The sequence below is a fragment of the Haematobia irritans genome, chromosome 5, assembly GCF_050003625.1.
Source record: "Haematobia irritans isolate KBUSLIRL chromosome 5, ASM5000362v1, whole genome shotgun sequence".
Taxonomy (NCBI): Eukaryota; Metazoa; Arthropoda; class Insecta; order Diptera; family Muscidae; genus Haematobia; species Haematobia irritans.
Window position 1 is genome coordinate 106,849,041 of NC_134401.1, and position 13,817 is coordinate 106,862,857.

The window sequence follows — 13,817 nt, forward strand, 5'->3', positions numbered from 1 at the left end:
ATATCTATACATAATTTTGTCAAAATTTTATTTCTATACAAAATTTTGTTAAAATTTTATTTCTATAGAAAATTTTGTAAAAATTTTATTTCAATAAAAAATTTTGTCAAAATTTTATTTCTATAGAAAATTTTGTCAAAATTTTATTTCTATAGAAAATTTTGTCAAAATTTTATTTCTATAGAAAATTTTGCCAACATTTTATTTCTAGAGAAAATTTTATCAATATTTCACCTCAACAATTTATCCTTATTTTGCTGGCCTTTCCTTGCGTGTAGTTGTGTATTGACCCATACCTCAATTTTCAATGTCTATAATTGTTCACAATATACGAGTATATCTATATTTCCCTTTCTCTCTCTCACTGAATTTTAACAATTTAATTATGAAATCCTTAGCCATCAATAACCTCAACATCTTTAAAAAATGTACTGCTTCCCCAAGGCTCCTTCCTAAAGTCCTCTGTAGTGGATTTCATCTTAATTTACATAGAATTTGAAGTTTATAACAAAGGAAATACTTAGATATCAGATAATTTGAGGAAGTTTGCCTTTGTGTGTTTATGGGAAATTTTATTTTGATTTTTTTGCTAAATCCAACCCTCAAGAAACTTCTTTTTTTGAAAACGAACATCTGGCGCAAAGTAAATATCTAATTGACGATTTAAATGATTTTAATTAATCTTAAGTCCAATCTTTATAAAAGATGTTGATACCATAAGAATGGAGCAAGAAATAAATTCGATTTTAATGAATTCAATAGAAGTAATTAAAAATTGTTTTATATCTAAAGGTGTCTGTGCCTGTGTGTGTTTTGTTTTTTTTTTTTTTTGGCATTCATGACAAATGTCTTGATATCTACAGATTATAATGAAAATTGTTTTTCACAATACAATAGCATGAGCTCTATAGGTATTAGATAAAGGCTTAGGATACTTTATTTGATATTGAGATGCCTTTAATGCTAGACAGTCATCCTTCGTCAAAATGACGACGCTTACTTTTATTTTCGATAAAAACTGTATTTTGATCGATTGGAAAATGACAAATTTAACTTATTCTAATTCAAAGATTTTATGAATTTTTGTATAATATTTATTAAAAATTAACTGAATTTTGGTTCTCGTTTTTGCTCATGATGCAATTTCAGCCTTTTTCAAATAGGCCGCAGTCAAAATGACGAAGGATGACTTCCAGGAGGAGGGGATATACTAACTATGTCATTCCATTTGTAACACATCGAATTATCGAATTCCGGCTATATATATATATATATATATATATATATATATATATATATATATATATATATATATATATATATATATATATATATATATATATATATATATATATATATATATATATATATATATATATATATATATATATATATATATATATATATATATATATATATATATATATATATATATATACATATATACATATATATATATATATATATATATATATATATATATATATATATATATATATATATATATATATATATATATATATATATATATATATATATATAATATATATTCTTGATCAGACGGAAATTCTAAGACGATATAACGATATCGCTGAACAAAATACGTTTTATTATAGACTGATGTCAGATTTGACGTGCTAGAAATTTGAAATTTAGCATTCTACCAACCTCGAATAGTTCGTAAAGAGCTGTGCCAAATATGGTAGGTTAGGTTAGGTTATGTGGCAGCCCGATGTATCAGGCTCACTTAGACTATTCAGTCCATTGTGATACCACAGTGGTGAACTTCTATCTTATCGCTGAGTGCTGCCCGATTCCATGTTAAGCTCAATGACAAGGGACCTCCTTTTTATAGCCGAGTCCGAACGGCGTTCCACATTCCAGTGAAACCACTTAGAAAAGCTTTGAAACCCTCAGAAATGTCACTAGCATCATTGAGGTGGGATAATCCACCGCTGAAAAACTTTTTGGTATTCGGTCGTAGCAAGAATCGAACCCACGACCTTGTGTATGCAAGGCGGGCATGCTAACCATTGCACCACGGTGGCAAATATGGTATATATCAGTCCATGTGTTGACATAGCCCCCCATATAGATCAATCCCCCGATTTGATTTCTTTATCGCATGGAAGCAGCAATTTTCATCCGATTTGCTTGAAATTTTAAATGTAGGATAATTTTGATTAATTTAAGAGCTGTGCTAAATTTGGTCCATGTCAAAAATATAGGCCTCGTATAGACCGATATTTCAATGACGTAAAGATTTATGCCAAATTTGGTACATATATATTGGGTCGAGTTTTAATATAGCTCCCATATCGATCTTCTGATTTCAGTGCATCAAAGTCGGAATTTTTAAATTTTATTTAAAATTTAAAATCAAGAGCTATGCCAAATATGGTTTATATCGATCAATATTTTAAAATAACTCCTTTTTAGGCCTGCAAAAACAGCAATTTCTACCTGTTATGTACACAATTTATTTTGGACATATGCACTCCAAAAAAAGTTGGGGTAATACTTGCCGATGGCAAGTATTACCCCGATGGCCGATAAAACTCCTTATCATCATCTTATAATTTAGAAGTTAGTCCATAGGGGTATATATTAGGCAAAAAAGGCGTATTAAGATTACCAGTCAAGAACTGAATTATATAGGTTTAATGCAGTTCTGGAACAGTATGAATTTTTGCGCGCTAAAAGAGAGGCAGAAATGAAATATTGGGGCAGGGGGGGCTATTTACAATTATGAACCTATATGGTCCAATTTCTTTGTGATTAGTACCCAATTTTTGCAAGATCAAATAAAATTTGTTTATCCAGGAAGAAGTAAAATTTGGGAATCAGTTTATCTGGGGGCTATATATAACTATGGACCGATATGGACCACTGTTGTCATGGTTGTTAGCGACCACATACTAACACTACGTACCAAATTTCAGTCGAATCGGATGAAATTTGCGCCTCCAAGAAATTTTCTCTTTCAAGAGGCTCCCGAGGTCAAATCTGGGGATCGGTATATATGGAGGCTATATATAATTATAGATCGATATGGACCAAGTTTTGCATGGTTGTTAGAGACCATATACTAATATAACGTACAAAATTTCAACCGAATCGGACGAAATTTGCTACCTCAAGAGGCTCTGGAGGTCAAATCTGGGGATCAGTTTATGTGAGGGCTATATATAATTATGGACATATATGGACCAATTTTAGCATGAATGTTAGAGCACATACTAACACCACGTACCAAATTTTAACCAGATCGGATGAAATTTGCTTCTCCAAGAGGATCCGCAAGCAAAATCTGGTGATCGGTTTATATGGGGGCTATATATTTTTATGGACCGATAGGGACCAATTTTTGCATGGATATTAGAGGTCATATACTAACACTACGTACCAAATTTCAACCAGATCTGATGAAATTTGCCCCTTCTAGAGCTTCCGCAAGCCAAATCTGGGGGTCGGTTTATATGGGGGCGTAAACGTGGTCCGATATGGACGTAAACATGGTCCGATATGGCCTATTTGCAATACCATCTGACTTACATCACTAACAACTACATGTACCAAGTTTCAAGTCGATAGCTTGTTTCGTTCGGAAGTAAGCGTGATTTTCACAAACGAATGGACAGACGGACATAGCTAGATCGACTCAGAATTTCTTCACGACCCAGAATATGTATACTTCATGGGTTCTTAGACCAATATTGCGATGTGTTACAAAAGGAATGACAAAGTTAATATACCCCCATCCAATGGTGGAGGGCAGAGAACTGCAACCGGTGGCTTTTTTATACCCACCACCATAAAATGGTGACGGGGGTATAATAAGTTTGTCATTCCGTTTGTAACGCATCGAAATATCGATTTCCGACTATATAAAGTATATATATTCTTGATCAGGGAGAAATTCTAAGACGATATAACGATGTCCGTCTGTCTGTCTGTCTGTTGTAATCACGCTACAGTCTTCAATAATGAAGCAATCGTGCTGAAATTTTGCACAAACTCATCTTTTGTCTGCAGACAGGTCAAGTTCGAAGATGGGCTATATCGGTCCAGGTTTTGATATAGTCCCCATATAAACCGACCTCCCGATTTGGGGTCTTGGGCTTATAGAAATCGTAGTTTTTATCCAATTTGCCTGAAATTTGAAATCTAGAGGTATTTTATGCCCGTAAAGAGGTGTGCCAAAAATGGTGAGTATCGGTCCATGTTTTGGTATAGCCCCCATATAGACCGATCTCCCGATTTTACTTCTTGGGCTTATAGAAACCGCAGTTTTTATTCAATTTACATGAAATTGTAAAACTAGAGGTATTATAAGACCACAAATACGTGTGCCAAAAATTGTGAGTATCGGTCCATGTTTTGGTATGGTCCCCATATAAAACGACCTCCCGATTTGGGGTCTTGGGTTTATAGAAACCGTAGTTTTTGTCCAATTTGTCTGAAATTGGAAATCTAGAGGTATTTTAGGACCATAAAGAGGTGTGCCGAAAATGGCGAGTATCGGTCCATATTTTGGTATATCCCCAATATAGACCGATTTCCCGATTTTACTCCTTGGGCTTCTAGAAACCGTAGTTTTTATCTGATTTGCCTGAAATTGTAAATATTCTGGTATTTTAGGCTCACAAAAACGTGCATCGGATTAAGTTTTTATCGGTTCATTTGGTAATGACTCCATATAGACCGACTTCACTTCTTGAGGGTGTAGAAGGCGCACTGATCATGAAAATTGATTGAAACTCAATGTAAAATTTCCAGGTTTTACTTCTACAGGTTTAAGATTTCAAATCAAGACGTTATTTTATAATTTTCTTGCACACTTATAAGAGATGTTAATGATTCCTCTAAAACTCAAACAAAAATGGTTCTTATAAATCCCGAATCTGATATAGTCCTCATAGTTGAAATCTTTAAATTTATTTTCGGGAAGTGTCCTCAAGTCCTCAAGCCCTCCTGAAATTTCAAAGGAAACCCTAATATTTGGTTCATGGTGGTGGTTATTTAAGATTCGGCCCGGCCGAACTTAGTGCTGTTCGTATTGCAATCTTACCCACAAAATGTCGGTGGCAGTGAGTAAGACACCAATTATCATGCGATCTTTTACATTGATACAAATACGAGAATAAAAACACCAATAGTATATAACAATGTTCGTATGCAGTGTCTTGCAGTGTTAAACCAATCGACATCGTAACAAGGCTCGGTAAACAAAAAACGAGGTTGGCACTTAAGTGTGATTGCACTCAACAACAACAATTACTAGCAGTTGGCATTGCCTCAAGAGAATTGGGAGAGTACCAAATAAGAGAATACCAAACTGCTGAGATATGGGTAACCAATTTGTGTGATTGCTTTACTACGGTGTTTTCGAGAGACCAACACTCATACTAACAAACACCAAAGTCGTCGGTTGCATTGGATATTGGCGGTTAAATACACTGGTCGGTTGCGGTAGATCACAGCCGTTCTCTGGTGGAGGGTATACAAACATCCAGTTTAAAATAGATACTTCAAAGTAAAAAATGTTTTCTTAATTCCAAAAAAAAACTTCAAGCCAAAGATGAAAAATTCTCAAAATTAATCTAGGCCTAAATTTGAATCGTTTTTATCTTAAATCAAAAATTCAATATATCAGTTAATTTAAAGGCGAATCAGAAGTGTTTTTCTTCACTTTAAGGAAAATTTGCCTTACTTCAAAGGCATACGATTTTAACGAAGTGGCGCAATTTTTAAGATTCGTGTCTCAAGACAAAAATTTTTAAGGAAATATTATAAACCTTCTTTTAACTCAAATTTCCTTAATTTAAAGAAATTTGTTCTTAATATTGTGTAAAATACACAACCTAAAGTTAAGGTTGCATAATCTTTGATTCGATATTATCGAAAAAGCAATCGATAGTATCGATACTATCGAAATTTTCCAATAACTTGTTATATCCGATTTTAAATGGTTTTCATTACAGAAAAGTTTGCGCCTCTTTTTTGTGAATTTGAAATTAGTTTTTATGGATTTTAATTTATCTAAAACGAATAAACAAAAAACAGCGTTATCCAGATTTCGAGGTATGCAAAAATAACATAAGACTCAAGATCATAAATTTTTCAAATAAGTAAAATTTACTTATTTTGTGTCTATCTATGACTTAATTGTAATTTTTAATAAGGGCAAAAAATATTAGTTGTAATAAATTTTCTTCTATTTAATCAAAAAGACCAACGACTTTAACGGAGGGACACAAATTTCAGAGATTCCTGTCCTAAGTTTAAAGAAAATAATTTGTAAATCACAGATTATGGACTTAATTATAATTTCTTTATTTTAAATAAATTTATCTTTAATATTGTATAAATTGCATATCTTAAAATTTAGGTTTAAAAATCTTTCATATTAGATCATTACTTATTTCAGTGTAAGAAACAATACCAAAATCCTTAAGGCGACATATTTGGGTCCAAATAAATATTTTTGGAATGTACTATAGATATCAATTCACTCCACTTTCTATATTCACCATTGGTTCAATTGAAATCGATAATCATCCTTTTGATTGCATACAAAACATTAACATTAAACAACATTAATTTGTGTGCGTGTTTATGTGCGTATGTGTACATTTGATAAATCCCCAATTAACTTTACCAAATCTATTCGGGTTATAATCAAGGTTATTGCTATTTGTTTGCGTAAATATGGTAGTCAATGCTTTTCCGATTCAATCGAAATTAACTTTGGTAAATAAAAACACAGAAGCCAACGAGTGGGAGGCAACCCCAAAACCGGAAACGAGCAAAAAATGCAATTTCACTTTAACTAAATGATTATATCGCAGTGTAGAGGTTTCGTTTCCAATTTTCAATATGAATGCATTAGAGGTTAAGAACGACACAAAAAGTATGCATGTATATGTAGGTAAATGAATAACGTTATTTGTATAGGTATTAGTCCATGTTTTACAACACCAAAATACCGTGACTGTGTAACACATATCGATGGAAGCCAGACTCATACACACACAAATACATCCCAGCCAGTTTTGCCAGTATTGGGGATTTTTCCCCAAATTGGGGATATTTCATGAATGGGGATGAAATTTCTGAGTTGGGGACTTGGGGATTTGATGGGGAATTTCCATAAGTTCGGGGAATTTTGTGAGAATTTTTTCGAGAAAACAGTTTAATCTTTTTTGTCAACATTTTATTTCTATAGAAAATTTTTTCAAAAATTTATTTCTATAAAAATTTTTATCAAAATGTCATTTCTACACTCAACAAAAAGTTTACTTGGATCCAAAGATTTTGACCTTCCCTTAAGGATTTTGGTGTTGATTCCAAGCCAAGGCTTCTTTAAAATAATTGATTCCGAGCCGAGGCTTCTTTAAAATAAAGAAATTTTTTAGCGACCTATCTGGCTTTAAATCTAGGACCACGGGAGCCACCGTGGTGCAGTGGTTAGCATGCCCGCCTTGCATACACAAGGTCGTGGGTTCGATTCCTGCTTCGACCGAACACCAAAAAGTTTGTCAGCGGTGGATTATCCCACCTCAGTAATGCTGGTGACATTTCTGAGGGTTTCAAAACTTCTCTAAGTGGTTTCACTGCAATGTGGAACGCCGTTCGGACTCGGCTATAAAAAGAAGGTCCCTTGTCATTGAGCTTAACATGGAATCGGGCAGCACTCAGTGATAAGAGAGAAGTTCACCAATGTGGTATCACAATGGACTGAATAGTCTAAGTGAGCCTGATACATCGGGCTGCCACCTAACCTAACCTAACCTAACCTAGGACCAATAAAATTAAAATTAGGATACAGATCTCATTTATCAAATTTTCATACTCTGTGCGGGGTTTATTAATAAAGGTACTCACGTACAAACAAATGCCAGTTTAAAAATCCAAATTATAACAGATACTTCAAAGTAAAAAATGGTTTCTTAATTCCAAAAAAAACTTCAAACGAAAGACGTTAAATCCTCAAATTAAGTCTTAGCCTATATTTGAAGCGTTTTTATCTTAAATCTAAAGTTTCAATATTTCATTTAATTTAAGGACAATTTCTTTTAAGCAAAAATGTGTTTCTTCACTTTAAGGAAAATTAGGCTTAGTTCAAAGACTGGGACTTTAACGGAGGGACTCAAATTTACAAAATGGGTGTCCTAAATTTAATAAAAAAAATTTTTGAAGCAAAGTTTACAAACTTTATTTTAATTAAAATTTCATTATTTTGAAGAAATTTGTTCTTTAATATCTTGTAAATTTCGCATCCTAAAATTTAGATTGCGTAATCTTTAATATCACGTAAATATTTTTTATATAAATTTTGGCAAAACTTTATTTCTCTAGAAAATTTTATAAAAATTTTATTTCTATAGAAAATTTTGTGAAAATTTTATTTGTACAGAAATTTTTATCAAAATTTCTTTTCTATAGGAAATTTTGTCAAAATTTTATTTTTATAGAAAATTTTGTCAAAATTTTATTTCTATAGAAAATTTTGTCAAAATTTTATTTCTATAGAAAATTTTGTCAAAACTTTATTTCTATGGAGAGTTTTGTCAAAATTTTATTTCTATAGAAAATTTCGTCAAAATTTTATTTCTATAGAAAATTTTGAGAAATTTTTATTTCTATAGAAAATTTTGTCAAAACTTTATTTCTATAAAGAGTTTTGTCAAAACTTTGTCAAAATTTTATTTCCATAGAAAATTTTGTCAAAATTTTATTGCTATAGAAAATTTTGTCAAAATTTTATTTCTATAGAAAATTTTGTCAAAATATTATTTCTATAGAAAATTTTGTCAAAATATTTTTTCTATAGAAAATTTTATCAAAATTTTATTTCTATAGAAAATTTTGTCAAAATTTTATTTCTATAGAAAATTTTGACAAATTTTTATTTCTATAGAAAATTTTGTCAAAACTTTATTTCTATAGAGAGTTTTGTCAAAATTTTATTTCTATAGAAAATTTTGAGAAATTTTTATTTCTATAGAAAATTTTGTCAAAACTTTATTTCTATAAAGAGTTTTGTCAAAACTTTGTCAAAATTTTATTTCCATAGAAAATTTTGTCAAAATTTTATTTCTATAGAAAATTTTGTCAAAATATTATTTCTATAGAAAATTTTGTCAAAATATTTTTTCTATAGAAAATTTTATCAAAATTTTATTTCTATAGAAAATTTTGTCAAAATTTTATTTCTATAGAGAGTTTTGTCAAAATTTTGTCAAAATTTTATTTCTTTAGAAAATTTTGTCAAAATTTTATTTCTATAGAAAAATTTTTCAAAATTTTATTTCTGTAGAAAATTTTGTAAAAATTTTATTTCTAGGGAAAATTTTGTTAAAATTTAATTCCTATAGAAAATTTTGAAAAATTTTTATTTCTATAGAAAATTTTGTCAAAACTTTATTTTTTTCAAATTGTTTTGTCAAAATTTTATTTCTATAGAAAATTTTGTCAAAATTTTATTTCTATAGAAAATTTTTTCAAAATTTTATTTCTGTAGAACATTTTGTAAAAATTTTATTTCTATAGAAAATTTTGACAAATTTTTATTTCTATAGAAAATTTTGTCAAAATTTTATTTCTATAGAAATTTTTGACAAATTTTTATTTCTATAGAAAACTTTGTCAAAACTTTATTTCTATAGAGAGTTTTGTCAAAATTTTATTTCTATAGAAAATTTTGTCAAAATTTTATTTCTATAGAAAATTTTTTCAAAATTCTATTTCTGTAGAAAATTTTGTAAAAATTTTATTTCTATAGAAAATTTCGTCAAAATTTTATTTCTATAGAAAATTTTGACAAATTTTTATTTCTATAGAAAATTTTGTCAAAACTTTATTTCTATAGAGAGTTTTGTCAAAATTTTGTCAAAATTTTATTTCTATAGAAAATTTTGTCAAAATAGTTTTTCTATAGAAAATTTTGTCAAAATTTTATTTCTATAGAAAATCGTGTCAAAATTTTATTTCTATAGAAAATTTTTTTCAAAATTTTATTTCTATAGAAAATTTTTTCAAAATTTTATTTCTATAGAAAATTTTGTCAAAATTTTATTTCTATAGAAAATTTTGTCAAAATTTTAATTCTATAGAATATTTTGTCAACATTTTACTTCTATAGAAAATTTTGTCAAAATTTTATTTCTATAGAAAATTTTGTCAACATTTTATTTCTATAGAAAATTTTGACAAATTTTTATTTGTATAGAAAATTTTGTCAAAAATTTATTTCTATAGAAAATTTTGTCAAAATTTTATTTCTATAGAAAATTTTGTCAAAATTTTATTTCTATAGAAAATTTTATCAAAATTTTATTTCTATAGAAAATTTTGTCAAAATTTTGTTTCTATAGAAAATTTTTTCAAAATTTTATTTCTATAGAAAATTTTTTCAAAATTTTATTTCTATAGAAAATTTTATCAAAATTTTATTTCTATAGAAAATTGTGTCAAAATTTTATTTCTATAGAAAATTTTGTCAAATTTTTTTTTCTATAGAAAATTTTGTTAAAATTTCATTTCTATAGAAAATTTTGACAAATTTTTATTTCTTAAAAAACTTTGTCAAAACTTTATTTCTATAGAGAGTTTTGTCAAAAATTTGTCAAACTTTTATTTCTATAGAAAATTTTGTCAAAATTTTATTTCTATAGAAAATTTTTTCAAAATTTTATTTCTGTAAAAAATTTTGTAAAAATTTTATTTCTATAGAAAATTTTGTCAAAATTTTATTTCCAAACAAAATTTTGTCAAAATTTTATTTCTATAGAAAATGTTGTCAAAATTTCATTTCTGTAGAAAATTTTGTCAAAATGTTATTTCTATAGAAAATCGTGTCAAAATTTTATTTCTATAGAAAATTTTTTCAAAATTTTATTTCTATAGAAAATTTTTTCAAAATTTTATTTCTATAGAAAATTTTGTCAAAATTTTATTTCTATAGAAAATTTTGTCAAAATTTTAATTCTACAGAAAATTTTGTCAAAATTTTATTTCTATAGAAAATTTTGTCAAAATTTTCTTTCTATAGAAAATTTTTACAAATTTTTATTTCTATAGAAAAGTTTGTCAAAATTTTATTTCTATAGAAAATGTTTACCAGCTTTGACAAGGTGTCCACCACCCAATTTTACTACTTGAATATTTAGAAGTAAATTTTCGTTCATATATACGAGTATAAGGCGACCGAACTCCCATTTTTATATCTCCAGAATTTATATCTCCAGTCTCTTGATGTTGTGGTTCGAAATCTTAATTTTGCTTGATGGATATAACAAAATTTTAATTTTGAAATTATTACTGATCTTCTACAGCAGAGCCTTTTGCTTTATTTTTTGTTTTCAAAAAAACGTGTAAAAAATGTATTGGGGATTTTTGTGGGGAATCTAAGTTTAAATTGGGAATTTTTGGGAACGAAAACATCATAATTTGGTGATAAGGGCCAGAAAAATACTGGCAATACTGATTCCAGCTTGGATTTAATTAAAATTCGTTTGCCAAAGCTACCGAACATAAAACTTGTGTTGCCGAAATAGGAAAAGGGGGATATGTGTAGCATAGTTAATACCATTGCATATCTTTACGAGCCCAAAGGTTAGAATGTATATTGCGTGGCTTAAACGAGGACCTTACATGTGTGCTTTTCGTGTTTGGTTGCATCTACAAAAACTATGTTAACCAATTTACCCACAAATACTACAGGATAACTTTTAAAATGCCTCCCATGAACTCACAAAAAAAAAGCAAACTGCAACAAAAAAAGGAACTGCAATACATTGGAAGTCAGGTACGAACATTGAGTCAGGTTGTATCATCATTGCGGGTACCTTTGCCAACATGTACAAAATCGTAAAAAATTAAAGGGCAACGCATTTGACGTGATAAAAATAGAACGTCTTTAAAGTACAGACAACCCAACTTTAAAGCTGGGTAGAAATTACACGCAATGAAAAACACTTTTGGAAAATGGATTTGGCAAATTATGTTGTTCTTTTGCTACAGTTTTTTGAATTGCATCGAAAATTTCAAACACTCATCACATCCGAATCTTTTTACTCCAAAGTCACAGTATATATAGTTTATACTAAGCACTTTTCGTTTCTTAAATAACAGAAATTTAGAGCTTTCATACACTTAAAAAAGTTTACTTGGATCCAAAGATTTTGACTTTCCCTTAAGGATTTTGGTTTAGTGATTGGTATTGATTCTGAGTTAAAGTTGCGGCTTCTTTAAAATAAAGACATTTTTAGAGACCTCTCTGGCTTTAAATCTAGGACCAATAAAATTAAAATTAGGATACAAATCTCATTTATGAAATTTTCTTTCTCTTTTCCCGGCTTATTAATAAAGGTGCCAACGTACAAACAAATGCCAATTTAAAAATCCAAATTATAACGGATACTTCAAAGTAAAATTATGCTAAATCCTCAAAATAAGTCTTAGCCTATATTTGAAGCGTTTTTATCTTAAATCTTAGGTTTCAATATTTCAGTTAATTTAAAGACAATTTCTTTAAATCAAAAATGTGTTTCTTTACTTTAAAGAAAATTAGCCTTAGTTCAAAGACATGTGACTTTAACGAAGGGACGCAAATTTACAAAATTTGTGTCCTAAATTTAATGAAAACAAAAATGTTGAAGCAAAGATTATAAACTTTATTTTAATTAAAATTTCATTATTTTAAAGAAATTTGTCCTTAATATTTTGTAGATTTCGCATCCTCAAAATTTAGTTTGCATAATCTTTAATATCACATAAATATATTTTTCAGTGGAGGTTAGGTAGAGTGGCAGCTCGATATTTCGAATAGACTATTCAGTCTATTGTGGTACCACAGTGGTTAACTTCTCTCTTATCACACATGACAATGGACCTCCTTTTTATAGTCCAAGTCCGAGTCCAAACGGCATACCACATTGCGTTGAAATCACTTAGAAAAGCTATGAAACACTCAGAAATGTCATTACTGAGAGTGTATAAACCACCGCTGAAAAAGTTTTTGGTCTTCAGTCGAAACTGGTGTTGAACCCATGACCTTTTTTGTACACTGAAAAAAAGCATGTCCAGTTCTAAAGATTTTGTCTTTACACTAATAATTTTGCTATTGATTCCGGGCCAAATAAGCGGAGAATTAAAGTAAGGAAACTTTTAAGACAGAATTGTCTTTTAAATTTAAGTTTTGCGTATTTGATTCTAGGCAGCAAATTTAAATTTATTCGTTTTTTCTGTTTTTTTTTTTCTTCATGTGCAATTAAAGTCCTTTAAAAACGTGTTAACGACAACTTAAATTTACAAATTCAGACTCGACTTCAAGTAGAAATTATGCTATGTGTCAAGTAAAATAAAGTGTTAAAAACCCGTCTCCTATTTTTAAACACTTTCTTGATTTGTTGTCAAGATGCAAAAAGACAACTACACTAGTTTACACTGAAAATGTACAGTTAATGAGAGTCGACTTTTTTTATGTATTTTGATCTTCTGAATTCGAAAAAAAATGTTTAAAAATTTTTTATGGAACAGTTCTTGCGATATCCCGTTATTTTTACTTTTTCGCTCTTTTTTCACAAAACAAATTATATCTTGAGTAACCATTTATCGTACACTGAAAAAAAGCATACCCGGTTCCAAAGATTTTGAATTTACTTTAAAAAATTTGGTATTGATTCCGAGCCAAAGAAGCGGAGAATACAAGTAAGGATACTTTTAAGACACAATTCTCTTTTAAATTTGGGTTTTGTGTACTTGCTTCTAGGAAGCAAATTTTAATTTTTCGCTTTCTCAGCTTTTTTTTC

At 29.0% G+C, this 13,817-nt stretch overlaps 1 protein-coding gene across 2 annotated transcripts in view; it reads left to right on the top strand.

Annotated features, from left to right (window-relative positions):
- The window catches only part of Epac (Exchange protein directly activated by cAMP), a 388,669-nt gene that overhangs the window by 325,815 nt on the left and 49,037 nt on the right, over positions 1-13,817 (top strand). The gene's annotated exons all lie outside the window — the stretch shown is intronic.